We start from the raw sequence: 13,442 nt of genomic DNA, 5'->3' as shown, positions 1-13,442 counted from the left end.
GTGTACACTTGACACTAAGTCTCTGAAGTTGGTGCTGCTTAGGGAAATTCAGGAAGATCTTTTAGACAATCTCCATCTACTAGCTATGGGAGACATCTACCAACTATCCTATGAGCACATAAAGACTGTTTTTAGAAACCATTCTAGAGTAGCCAAAAAGAAAGGAAGAGGGAGTCAACCCATAGCCATTACCTCTTCCTCTAACTCATCCATTAAAGGAGAAATTGGAAACATTCTGGAAGACTTCCAGAGTGAGATGCTACAGACTCTTTCCATGCAAATGGATACCTTACATATCAAAAGGAAACAAGAGGAAGTAGAGAGGGCTTTGGCCATTTTTTTCCCTAGATGCACTAGGAGGCATCCTAGGAATGAATTCCCATTGAACTCTATAGAGGTTTGTTCAGTCTGTAGAGAAAATCATTCTACTGATAAGTTCCCTTCCTTACTGAGACTTAAAGCTGTATATCAAGGGGCTAAGGGAGTCACTAAACAACTCTATTACAGAAACCAAAGGAGGCCTCATGGACCTAGACCATACCAACAAGGGATGTAAGGGACATCTCAGGCATACTATGACCCCAACCAAGTCACTCCCATACCTTATTAGGGCCCTCCTGCTCATCCTTCTTGGTCCATGCCTCCTCCTTGGTCCTTCACATCTCAATGTCATGCCCAACCAGCCACCGATTCATTTCATTCCTATGCTCAGCCACAACCTTAGTGGAATGCATCTCATCAGGGGTGGAGGCCCCAATACAACTCTCTTCCCATTATTTTGCCTCCACCACCTTCCCAACCACAACTGTTACCTCATGCTCCACCAAAGCAACCCCAAATGCCTGTCCAGCCAAATCTGAACCCGAACAATAGATAGGCTTAGCAAGTGTATAGTGGGGAACCATCATACACAACTTATGTTGTGGAGATTCAGGAAATTAACTTGCGATCTAGGAAAGTTATCCCAGATAGCCAGACTCCACCCAAGGAGGTTGAGGACAATAAAGAGGAAAGTGAACGTAAAGAAATTCCACCCTTTCCTGAGAGACTATCCATGACAATCCAGCCTACCCCAGAAGAAATTGAACTCCTGGGAGAATTGAAACATTTATATGTGAAGATACCACTTCTCCAAGCCATAAAATATGTGCCTATCTACAATAGGTTGATCAAAGAGAAGTGCTTTAGGCATCCAGGAAGGTGCAAGAGAGATGCCCCAACCATCAATGCCATAGGACAACTATCCGACCCGATGTTAGGGCAGGTAATCTGTCCAAAATATATGGACCTTGGAAGTCGAGTAGTCAATGTCCACATCAATGGCACCATGGTCCCACATACCTTGATTGGTCTGGGAGCTGCCATTAATGTGATGACAAAGGACATAATGCTCAAACTTAACCTACAGGGCTCCTTGAGGAAGACCATGACCATGCTATAGCTAGCAGACCACTCCACCATGACCCCTGAGGGGATTGTGGAAGATGTGATGGTCTCCATTGATTCTTGGGATTACCCTTCTAATTTCTTTGTTCTCCAGCCAAAGGCAAATCTCACTGGTTATCCTCTCATTCTGGAAATACCCTGGTTGGCTACAGCCGATTCCTACATTAGTTGTCGACCTAGGAACATGACCATAAAGAACGGGCACATGTCCAAGTAGTTAATCCTATATCTTCCTACCCCACCCTTCCTAGAACATGATCTACCTCTCTGGTTGGAGGAGGAAGATGAGGATGAAGTTTATTCTACATCGCTTTATGCATTAGAAATCGCCATAGGGGGAAACAACAAGATGAGGATGATATGATTGAAAACTTGATTCCAAATCCACATCCTAGTGTATCACCATTAGAAGACATAGTAAGATAAATCCAAAACAACCCCTCAACTGATCTCTGTGTGGTCGATCCTACTTCTCTCCATGTTAAGAATATAGAGTTCAGCCCAGAAAGAACCTTGAAAATCATTCCATCCCTATCCACTTCCCAGGAGAAGGAACTATGCAGTCTACTGAGAAAACACCTAGATTCCTTCACCTAGAGCTATAAGGAAATGAAGGGAGTGCACCCTTCAGTATGTACTCATCAGATATACATAAAGGAGGATTGCAAGCCAGTCAAGCAGCCTCAAAGGAGGATGAATCCAGCACTTAAAGATATTTTTAAGGAAGAACTGCAGAAATTGCTTGATGCAAGATTCATATACCCCATCTCTGACAGTGAATGGGTATTCCTTTGGTGTTAGTGCCAAAGAAAAATGGTAAGTGGAGAATCTTTGTAGACTATCAGGAATTGAAAAAAGCCACTAAAAAGGACCATTTTCCTTTACCTTTCATAGATCAAGTGTTAGATGGTCTGGCAAGGAATTTTTTTTTTGTCTTTCCTAGATGGGTTTAGCGGGTACAATCAGATTCAAATCAGCCTGGAAGACCAAAATAAGACCACTTTCACTTGTCCTTGGGTTACCTTTGCATACCGGGTCCTTCCTTTTGGTTTGTACAACGTGCCAGCCACTTTCCAAAGAGCTGTATTGAGTATATTATCTGAACTAGTTCATGATGCAGTAGAGATATACATGGATGACTTTACTCCTTATGGTTCTGACTTTCAGGAAGCTTTATCTAACATAGGAAAAGTTCTAAACAAGTGTATTGATATGAACCTATCCCTCAGTCTAGAAAAATGTGATTTTTTTATGACTGAAGAGACAGTGTTAGGTCATGCAATATCTCAGCAAGGACTGCAGTTGGACCCCAACAAAATTGCCATCATCCAAAGGGTCCCACCTCCTCAAAAGGTGATAGATGTCAAAAGTTTCCTAGGCTTAGCTAGGTATTACAGAATATTCATTAAAGATTTCAGCAAGCTAGCCTCTCCTTTTTTTGGCCTCTTAGGAAAAGATGTTGAGTTCATATGGTCAGAAAACTGTCAAGAAGCCCTAGATACCTTAAAGAGAAATCTAGTAACTACCCCAATTCTCAAAGGCCCAGACTGGGCCCTGCCATTTCACATTCATAGGGATGCCTCGAGCAAAGCTATAGGAGCACCCTTAGGACAAATTGATGGAAAGTTACCTTATGCCATATACTTTATAAGCAAGAACTTGTCAAAGGCAGAGTTAAATTATACAGTGACCGAGAAGGAAATCCTAGTTGTCATGCATTCCTTAAACAAATTCCGACATTGTATCATAGGCTATCAAACCTTAGTGCACAATGATCATGCTGCAATTAGATATTTAATGAACAAACTAGATCTAAATTCTCGCATTATTATATGGTTTCTTTTACTGCAGTAGTTTGATTTGACCATTATTGATAAGCCTGGTCAAGAGAATGTTGTTGCTGACTATTTGTCTAGAGTAAATTTGCCTGCAGGTGTAGAAGGAATGATGGATGACCAAATGCCAGACGAACATTTGTTTGCTATCTCAGTACTCTCTCCATGGTTTTCTGATATAGAAAACTACTTGGTTTCAACACAGTTCCCACCACACCTGTCCTCAAAAGAGGAGCAAGATAGTAAGGAAAAGTGCCCCTTTCACCTAGATTGGGGGCAATCTCTTCAAACTTGGCCCAGATCAGATCTTGAGAAGATGTGTCAGGGAGGAGGAAGTCTTTGACATCCTCCTGACTTGTCATGACGGGCCTTGTGGAGGTCATTTTGTAGCAAAAAGAACTGCCTTCAAGATATTGCAAGCAAGCTACTACTGTTCCACTCTTCATCAGGATGTGAGGAGATACACGAGCCAATGTGATCGGTGTCAGAGGATGGGGAAACCTACTCCAAAGGATGATATGCCCATGCAACCTCAAGTGACCTTTGAGCCATTTGAGAAGTGGGGCATGGACTTTGTGGGTCCTATTAGCCCTCCTTCAAAGCAGAAACAATACATCATTGTGTGCACCGATTACCTGACAAAGTGGGCAGATACAAAAGAAATCAAAGAAGTGACAAAGGAAAAAGTAGATGATTTTTGAGATAAAACATATTATAAAAGTTCAGATATCCAAGAGAGTTGGTCATAGATCTAGGTAGTCAGTTCACTTCCAATTTGATTAAAGACCTACTCACACATCATAAAATTAGGCACAAGACTTCCACCCCTTACCATCCACAAGTCAATGGGCAGGTGGAGGTCACTAACAGAGCATTGGAAGGGATCTTGACCAAGGTAGTGAGCAACAACAGAAAAGACTGGGCGAATAGATTAGTTGAGGCCACTTGGGCCTACAACACAACATGGAAGACCACCACAGGGTTCACAACCTATGAACTGGTCTGTGGGAAGAAGGATTTGCTGTCAATATAATTTGAGTTCAGTACACTAAGGATGGCAGCTTAGCTGGACCTAGACCTCAGACATGCACAAAAGGAGAGATTACTTCAGCTCAATGGATTGGATGAATACAGATTGCAAGCCCTTCTCCATACAGAGGTAGTTCAGCTTCAAAGAAAGATATGGCATGACAAAAATATCAAGGAGAAGCAATTCCAAGAGGGAGATTGGGCACTACTCTATGATTCAAGATACACAAATTTCAAAAACAAGATGAGGAAAAGATGGTTACGACCCTACACTGTAGAGAAATGTAATGACAATGGTTCAGTTCTGATCAGAAACATTGATGATGAAGCCATCCCCATGGTTGTAAATGGACATCGGTTGAAAGTCTACAAGAAACCCCTCTCCAAGCAAGAGTTTATTGAAGGTATGAATAAAACAGTGATGGTAGTGGATCATGTCTTAGCTTACACTTCACCCACTCACTGAAGAAAGAATAAAAAAATTATAAGGATTCAAGTGAAAGCCTCCATGAGGCGCTTGAGTCCCATCATTGGGTTGAAAACCTCTTCTGGGGCTACCCAGGGATGTCAAAAAAAAAGAAGAAGAGAAAAAATAATAAGATCCTTGGGTGAAAACCTCCCTTGGAGGCGCCCAGGGCAAGAAATTAGGGTGAAAACCTCTTTGAGGTGCCCTAGTTGTTTTTCAAAAAAAAAAAAGAGAGAGGAAAGAAATGAATTGTTGTTGCATTGTAGGCTTTTAGGAGGACTCCTGGGAGTAGAAGAAGGTGCCAAGGGGACCCTGACATTCATACCAGCACCCATCTCATCTTCTCCACGCTTTTCTCCATCATTTTTGGCATTTCTTTCACCCCAGTGTGTTTTTTTTTCAAAAACTGTGTTTTCTATAAGAGGCTCCTGTAGGGATTATAGAGAGCCAGAAATGGATACAAAAGGAAGTTTGAGGGATAGGGAAGCTTCATGAAGAACCTATAAACCCTCCTATAGTCTTTAAACCTCCTTGCCATCATTTTCAAGCCTGCATCACAGCCGAAGCATCATTTTTCTTCCTGTCCAAGAAAAACACAGAAAAAACTGCTTTTCAAAAAAAGTTAAAAACTAAAAATAAGAGGGGAAGTAGTGGTGGGCTCCAGTATTGTAGCAATAATGCTACAACTCCTGGAGCTTCCTTCTCTAATTTTATCAACCCGGTAGTTCGTAACAAACTTGGAAGCGACGGTGCTGTATGCACAAGTACTAGCTCTTGCCGCAGCTATCACTTGGTCAGCTGGCACAAGTCCGCTAGGGGCTCAAGCCAACTTCTATGAGCTCTTAGAAGAAGCTTTTTAACTGATGGATGAAAGCTAACTCAAAGGAAGCTAATCTACTTGCGGAAAGAAACTGAAAGCCAAAAAGAAATACAAACCCTAACAAACCCTAGCAAACCCTAATTCTACCAACTAGTCCTACTGATGCAAAAATGAGAATGCAGACTACGAGAAGAGATGCCATTACTTCTAGGAAGGTAAAATGCATGTGTCTAAGTTATCACTATCTGAAGTAAACATCTTTTTGTATTTTTGCTTAAGTTGTTGAAATTATCATGCATGTGCTTCTAACTAGTTTTCCACTGTGCAGGGATGGATCAAGGGATGAAATGCTTTGGGAAAGGTTGGGATGGTACAGAGAGGGTCTAAGGGATCCCTAACATTATTTCTGAGAGTTTCACAAAGTCTGGATGCCATGCAACCATGTTTATGAACTTCTACAGGAAGTCTGCAGGGGTTTCTACAGGAAGTTCTGAAGTTCTTCTACAGGATGTTTCGAAATGGGATTTTTGAGGATGGGTGATTGATGGAAGATGCATGGATGGTTATGGAGGTAGGATGGGGGTCTGAAGTGACCCAGGAACTGATGGATGGAGTGGTGAGATGATATGTGGAAGGTTGATTTGGCTTTAAGGTAGTTGAGACAACAATGGAGAAGAAGGTAGGGTTACGTGGGCAAGAGGATGGGTGTGAAGCGAGAAGCCTAGATATGGGATGAATCAGATGGCTCTGATGAAGCTTGACCATGTGAGTGAGTGATAGAGATGCCTTGCACAATGCAAATTCAACCGAATCAATGAATTCTTGCAAACAAACTAAGTCCTAGCTAACTTAATCTAACTGTCAATGAAATGAATAAACAGCAGCCTTGTTTGGAAAGAGAACCATGTACATCACGTGATAAAGAACATTCCGAAAGATCTAAATGCATGACAAACTCCTACCAATCGATTCCCAAACATAAAAAGCTACTTTAACCAACAAAAATAACCAAAATAACAAAGCAAGATCTAAAGAGCAGATTTTATTTTAAGAACGCAGCAAACACACATAAAGATAAACAAGGGAGGTACTGGGCGCTTGAGATGGGCCCAACCCCAAGAGCTACAGCCTCCCAAGAGAGAGTTAGAGCTGGTGCAAAGCTGGATTCATCTTTATTAATCAAGAATGAAGAGTTACATCAAAACTGTCCACAAGGAGAGCTTGAGAATGAGCTGAAAGCAAAGCTAATCCATTGCCTACAAATCGAATTACAAACTAGCTAACTAATGGCTGCGAAATGACTAACCACTAGCTACTATCTACTGGCTAACTAGCTAACATCCACTGGCTACACTGGCTAACTGGCTAACCCAAAATGAGGCCCTAAGCCTTCTTATTTATACAAATTGAGGACCCAACAGTCCTCCTAAACTTTAGGGACTCGGCTGCCCAAAACTTGGAGTTAACAGCAGTCCTACTTGACTTGCTTGGCTGCCCTTGTGCTGATTGATTCGGTGGCCCTTGAACTCCGAGCTGATGGTGGAGAATTCGAGGTAAGGGCCCATAAATGAAGGGGACACCTTCCTACAAATCCTCTAGTTTGTCTTCCCACGACTTTGGCTGCCAAGTGCTCATTAAGACCTTCAATTTTGTCTCCAAATTGACCAAAAAGGCTACACAAAGCACCCATTAGACTTGTTGGCATAATGACTAACCAAATTCACTCTATTAACATAAATATATTCAAAAACATGCAATGAACTAATGAGAATGGTGGATTAAGTAAAATTAGGAGGTTGAATGAGCCCAAATAATTGTACATTTTTGGGGCTCATCAAGTAGCACCATCCACCTCACCTGAAGCCTACCACCTATGGAATCATCCTCAAAGCTCCAAGTATAGAAAGAAGCTAAAGTTTCAAGGGGAGAAGCAACTACAGGAGCTCCTGTAGGAATTCATGTAGTAGCTGATCCCATCAAAACCCAACACCAATAGTAGGAGAATGCACACATGAAGGTTGAGAAGGCACCTGAAGCCCAGACCCAGCCAGAGGAGGACCTACACAAGACACAACCACACATCAGCAAGCAGACATCATGCATCAAAAGAATTAAATGCATGCAACAGAGAGAGAGCCACAACACCTCATAGCAAATACATTCGAATCACAGGTAACTAACTCTCTCCTTTGTTTTCATTTGTGTAATTAGAAGTCATGCAAAAGCAACGAGATGGTTGAGGTTGAATGAGGGAAAGGTGGCCAGTTAACTTGGCAACCTTCATCTAGTTGACTCCACTCATCTGAGATGTCACCCACACGTGCACACAGTTAACTCAAGAAAGATGTCAAGGACAGGTAGTGGAGGAAGTTTGAACTCTGATGCAATCATGAGGGATGATTATGAGGAGCGACCATGATGAAAAGGGAGGTGGGGACCAATGGTCCAAATATGGCCAATGTATACTTTTCTAGCTCAACCCCCATCACCAGAAATATCCATAAAAGGTAATAAGTACTCCTCCCCAAGCATTCTCACCACCTTTTCCTTCATTCTCTCCCCGTAACTTAGCTACAGCAGTCTCCTTGTGCCCCCACAGTCTCGTAACCATCATCCTCCATCGATCTCTCCCATATTCCTACTCTCAACATTTTCTATAGGAGCACCTACAGGTTCTACAGGAGCACCTACAAGAATTCTACAAGAGGGACAGTAGGCTTCTACAGGAGGGGCAGTGAGTTGTTTTGAAGGGAGAAAACACGCGTTTTAGCACGATTTTTAGTCTAAGGAGGTATTTCTCATGCATGCCACCTACTGAATATCAAAATATGCAAGAAGTGGTTTCAATTTGAGGAGGAAATAAATCTTTAGGAGAGGAGAAAATACATAAAAAAAATTCCGCTTATTTAAAAAGAAACACAGTCTCCTCTGTTTCTCTGTTTTTTTCAAAATTCATTGTCTCCACCTCCATATTTGGTTTTCCAAAAGAGTATAGACAATATGATAGGAGGGTTTATGAGAAAGGAGCCCACTAACTCCACGAGGCTCCATGCACATCCCCAAGTAGTGGACATATTCACAAGAGCAAATTGGATGAACTTTTTTGAGAAATTCTGAGGGTTTGATGAGGAGATTTCCCAAGAATTTTCCCACTCTTTGGTCCCTCACACAAGAACACATGCCACTATCACCTTTAGAGTTCTTTCCATGGAGATAACCCTGGAATTTATTAGTAGGGTTACTAACCTTCCTCTTGGGCTGCCTTGGAGTACGGATGAGAAACCAATTGGCCAGGCTGCCAAGAAAAACGTTTTCCAAAACAATGAAACCCTGGTAGAGGATAAAATTGTCATTAGAAGGGCTAGCATATCATATCCTTAGGATGAGGTTAGCTATCAAATAATTAAATACATTTCCTATGAGGAGAGGTGCAACATTGTCTATGGTTATCACTTTAGAATCCTCTGTGAATTAAGGTATAGCATGGACACTCCAACTCCTCAAAAGCTCAGTATCCCCTACTTCCTCCTGCAGTCCCCCATTGACTCTAACACTAAGGTTCAAGAAGGAAATTCAAAGTAGCTAGCTCACCATGGGTTAATAAAAATCCTAGTGGAAGAAGCCCTCCATACATTTACACTCCCTATAGCATGGGAAGTTTTCTGAAACATGACAGCTAAGGATGACATAAAGGCCTTAACCTATGATGTCATTCCAACTGGCAGTGAGGAGGAAGAGCAGCAAGGGGGAGAAGGTGAAGCCACTGGTGACTTAGTAGAAGAAGAAAGGAAGTAGGAAGAAACTGAAATAGAGGAGGAGAGAGCTGAAGAAACAAAGCAGGAAGAGACAGAAAAAGAAACAGAAGGAAGAGAGAAAGAGGTAGAAAAGGAAGAACAAGGAGAATAGTCCCCTGAGGCTTTGGAAAGGGAGGCAACATCTACCCTCATTTCCCTCCGTACACCAACAAAGCTAAAGCAAAATAGGAAAAGATAGGCCTCCATGTATTTCAGGGCTAGGAAGAGCACAAGAATCAAAATAGGCAAACATCAGCTCTCTTCAAAAATGCCAATTACAGTTGAAGATTCACCCTCTACCAAGGGGTAAGAATCCCCTTCCAAGACACCTATAACATAAGAATGGGGGACTCCTAGATCTCCCACATGGAAGGATAAGGTAGTACTATAGGACCCAAAAACTATCCTACAGGAGGCTGAGACAGTTCTAGAGGAGACACTGTCAAAACTACAAGAGACCCAAAAGCTTGAGAAAAGGATGGAAGGACAACCATAGGTAAAGGAGGAAGCAATAGAGCTACAAGAACTTGATTCCAAGCCTAGTCTTTCCTCCTATTACAATCTACTTGAGGGAGGAAGGATAATCCCACAAAAATTTGCAATTCCACTATTCTTTGAATTAGAGAAAGAAAGAATAAGAACACATAGGTGGATGCAAATAGCCAAATCCAAAGGAGTTGAGGATATTGGCCATATGGAAAACAAACTCAGAGAAATGAGCAAAGAGTTGAGTGCTATCAGAGATAGGAAAGCAATTACAAGAAGCCACCTTAAAACTGAAAATGAATTGTTAAGGAGGCAGCTACAAGGGAAAGAGACTCAGTTGGCATGCATGGCTAGCTTATCCAGGGAGGAATTGCAATGTAGAACACCAGCCAAATCCTATAGCCTCTATCTCAAGGACCAATGGTTACAATTCTAGATAAAGACTTTGGTACAAAGAGGCACAATGCCTTTCCAAGATTACAGGCAATTTATGGATCTATGTGACCAAAGCACATAAGAGGATAAGGCAAAGATGGGAGAATTATACCTACATAACATGGCCCTCATAGAAATGAATGTGTGTGACCCTAATGCCAAGCTAGGTGACCTACAATTAATGGTCATGGCCTCATGGATGAACCATGAAGAATTGAGGGTAGCAGAAATAAAAAGATTGATAGTAAAGGAGCAGAATGAGCCACTAATGATAAGAGCTGAGCCATCAGATCCTATGGCACTCATCAACACACACAACCTGATTGCTAATGAGCCTCAGATTGCCCCTAGATATCTATACAATCAGGCACAAGCCATTGCACACTTTGAGGATATGCAAAAGCTAATTGGGGATGATTATGTGCATGCATGCATGAGGAGATGGAACACCTTGCCACACAATCTGCAGATCAGGGAATATCATTCCCCCATGAGGTTGAAGGAGGCATTAAAAAGAGTGCCATTGTACAAGTGCTCCATGCAGAGGCATATGGTCAACTGGATTGGCCTGAAATTGAGTCCCCCACTACTATTAGGCATGCTGGAAGGTAGAAGAGAAGAAGAAGAGGAGGAGAAGTGGGAGGAGATAGACAGGAAGGCAGGATTCTATGGCAAAGAAGAGCAGACCACATTAGAAGCATGGGATGCTAGGGAGGCCACCAGGGTCATAAAAGATGAGGAGATTGACTAAGTTGTTCAGAGGATGAGCAACACCTTCAGTAGGGGGTTGATGATGAGCCTCATAAATGGGTAATTATATGGGCTCATTTTACCTCCTAACCTAGTCAAATCAACCATTCTCTTAGCTTATTATATGATTTCTGATTATGTTTATGCTTATAGAGTGAGTTGAGATAGTTATGATTCCATGTGGTCTAACATGTGTTTAATGCAAATTATTGATGAATTTTTTGGTCAAAGTCAAGGATCTAGTGGAAAAATGGTAGCAATAACTTGAAGTGGACAAAGGAGACGGCTTATAGGGGGGAATCCCCCTCATTTATTACTCCTCACTTCGAATTCCCCTTCATTCAGCTCGGAGTACAAGCAGCCGAATCATGCACTAGAAGGCAGTCGAGCAAGTAGAGGATGACTGATGATTATCTCGAGTTTTGGAAGCCAAGCCTCCCTGATTTTAAGGAAGTTGTTGGTAGCTTCATTTGTATAAGTAGAGGGGCCTAGGGCCTCACTAGGGTCATATTTTTGTTGGATTTTTTCTTATGTAAAGAGTTTCATGTAATGTTGTTATTGTTTTGATAATAAAGGTGGAATCCTTTTTGAGCTAGCACTAAGTTACCTCGGAGGGCTGAAGCTCTTGGGTTGGGGCCAATCCAAGTAGCCAAGCTCCTCTTTATTTGTATTTGTATGTTTTATTTCAGTTTGTAGATTAGGTTGTTGTTGAATGTATTTCTTTTAATGGTTAAGAATAGGTTGCTTTTGATAATTTAGTAGTCTGCTTCCATTTGTGCTTTCTGTAGCAAGTTAAGTAGTGATAAAGAGAAGATTCAAAAGGCTAGCAATAGTGCCTTGGCCTCTCTTCCTCCCTTTGGGACCGTGATTTGAGGCAAAGACCCTCTTGCTACCCCAAAAACACAAATTTTCCTCATTCATAGGACTTCTAGTGTTTGTAGCTTTTTAGTAGGTTAGTAGTCCAGTTCTACTTTGCTTTAGATCTTCTTGATCATGCTCACTTATTCACTTGGAATAGTCTTCTTTCATTCTTTCCTTTCTTGCAACATTTCTCAGCATTTCCTTTCATAGATCATAGTTTAGACCAGTTTGATGCAAAACTCTATTTTTCTAGATGCACTCATTTCATTTCTTGTTTGATCTTATTGGTTGACTGCCAATCCCTTTACAATAGATATCTTCTAGCAGTAGGCCAGCTTATCAGCCATTACATCCTCCATCTGATCCATTCCCTATAGGTCACCCAAACCTCACTTCAATTCTGCCCTAGTTTCCTACATTTTCCATAGAACTTCTTCCTCTCTCCTTGAGCAAACCCAATCATCTTCCTCTCTCCTGGTGATTCTTGGTAAATCCTAGGCACCCTAAGACCTCATTCCATCCTTCATCCACCTTTTCCACCCACTCTCACACCCTCAAAATAGTGAAAAATTCTCTTGGCCTCCTCCTATAGGCCTCTTGTAGATTCCCTATTTTCCTCCTGTAGATTTCCTATGTCCTCCTGTAGATTTTCCTGTAGGCTTTCTTTTGAAGGATGAGTGTGGAAAAAGCCTCCAGAATGCCACCCGAGACCTCCTAGGACCTTTCCACACCATCGTACATCCTCTCAAGTCCCAAAACTACCCTCCAACGCCACCTATTCGCTACCACATTCACACATAGTAAAATACATGCATGTCAAATTCACATAAAAATCCAAAAATATGTTTTTAACTTATTTACTTCCATAAATAACTTAGATAGATGTTGTTTACTTCCCTGAGTAGGTAATGGCATTCCTTTCATGGTTTTCATAGTCTTTTCTGCAAAAGTAGGAATAGTTAGTTAATTAGGGTTTACTAGGTTTACTTTACATTTCAGTCTTTCTCCTTTCTGCAGTTAGAATAGCATCTATTTTTCTTTCCTTTCATCACATATAGAGCTTCTTCTGGAATCCATAGGAGTTGGCTTGAGCTCCTAGCGATCTTGCCCTGGCTGACCAAGTGACAACCTACAGTGAGAACTAGTACTTGTGCATACAACACCAATGCTTCCAAGTTTGTTATGAACTACCGGGTTGATAAGGGTAAAGTAGGCAGCCCAGGAGTTGCAACATTATTTCTGCAATACTGGAGCTCACCAGGGGTGTTTGACAAAAAATTTCCTGAGTTATCTCTATTCCTATGAGGTATGAAAGGAAATCTTTTTGGTTGGTTTTTGTTTTTTCCCCCACACTGATAGTACCTGTAGAAACTGAAATTTGATTGAACAAAACAATTTGAAATTAGCTGAAATGAACTTGCTGAATGGAAATTTCCATAATTGAAAAGGAAAGCAAGGAAATGCATAATGGAAAAAAATAAATGACTAGTCTACTTTTGCTGAAATGAAATTTGCAGAAT

This window comes from Pinus tabuliformis, chromosome 8, assembly GCF_031772625.1.
Source record: "Pinus tabuliformis cultivar Carrire ecotype Pingquan chromosome 8, CPIR1, whole genome shotgun sequence".
In the NCBI taxonomy this organism is placed as follows: Eukaryota; Viridiplantae; Streptophyta; class Pinopsida; order Pinales; family Pinaceae; genus Pinus; species Pinus tabuliformis.
Note: the sequence above shows the minus strand (reverse complement) of the source record.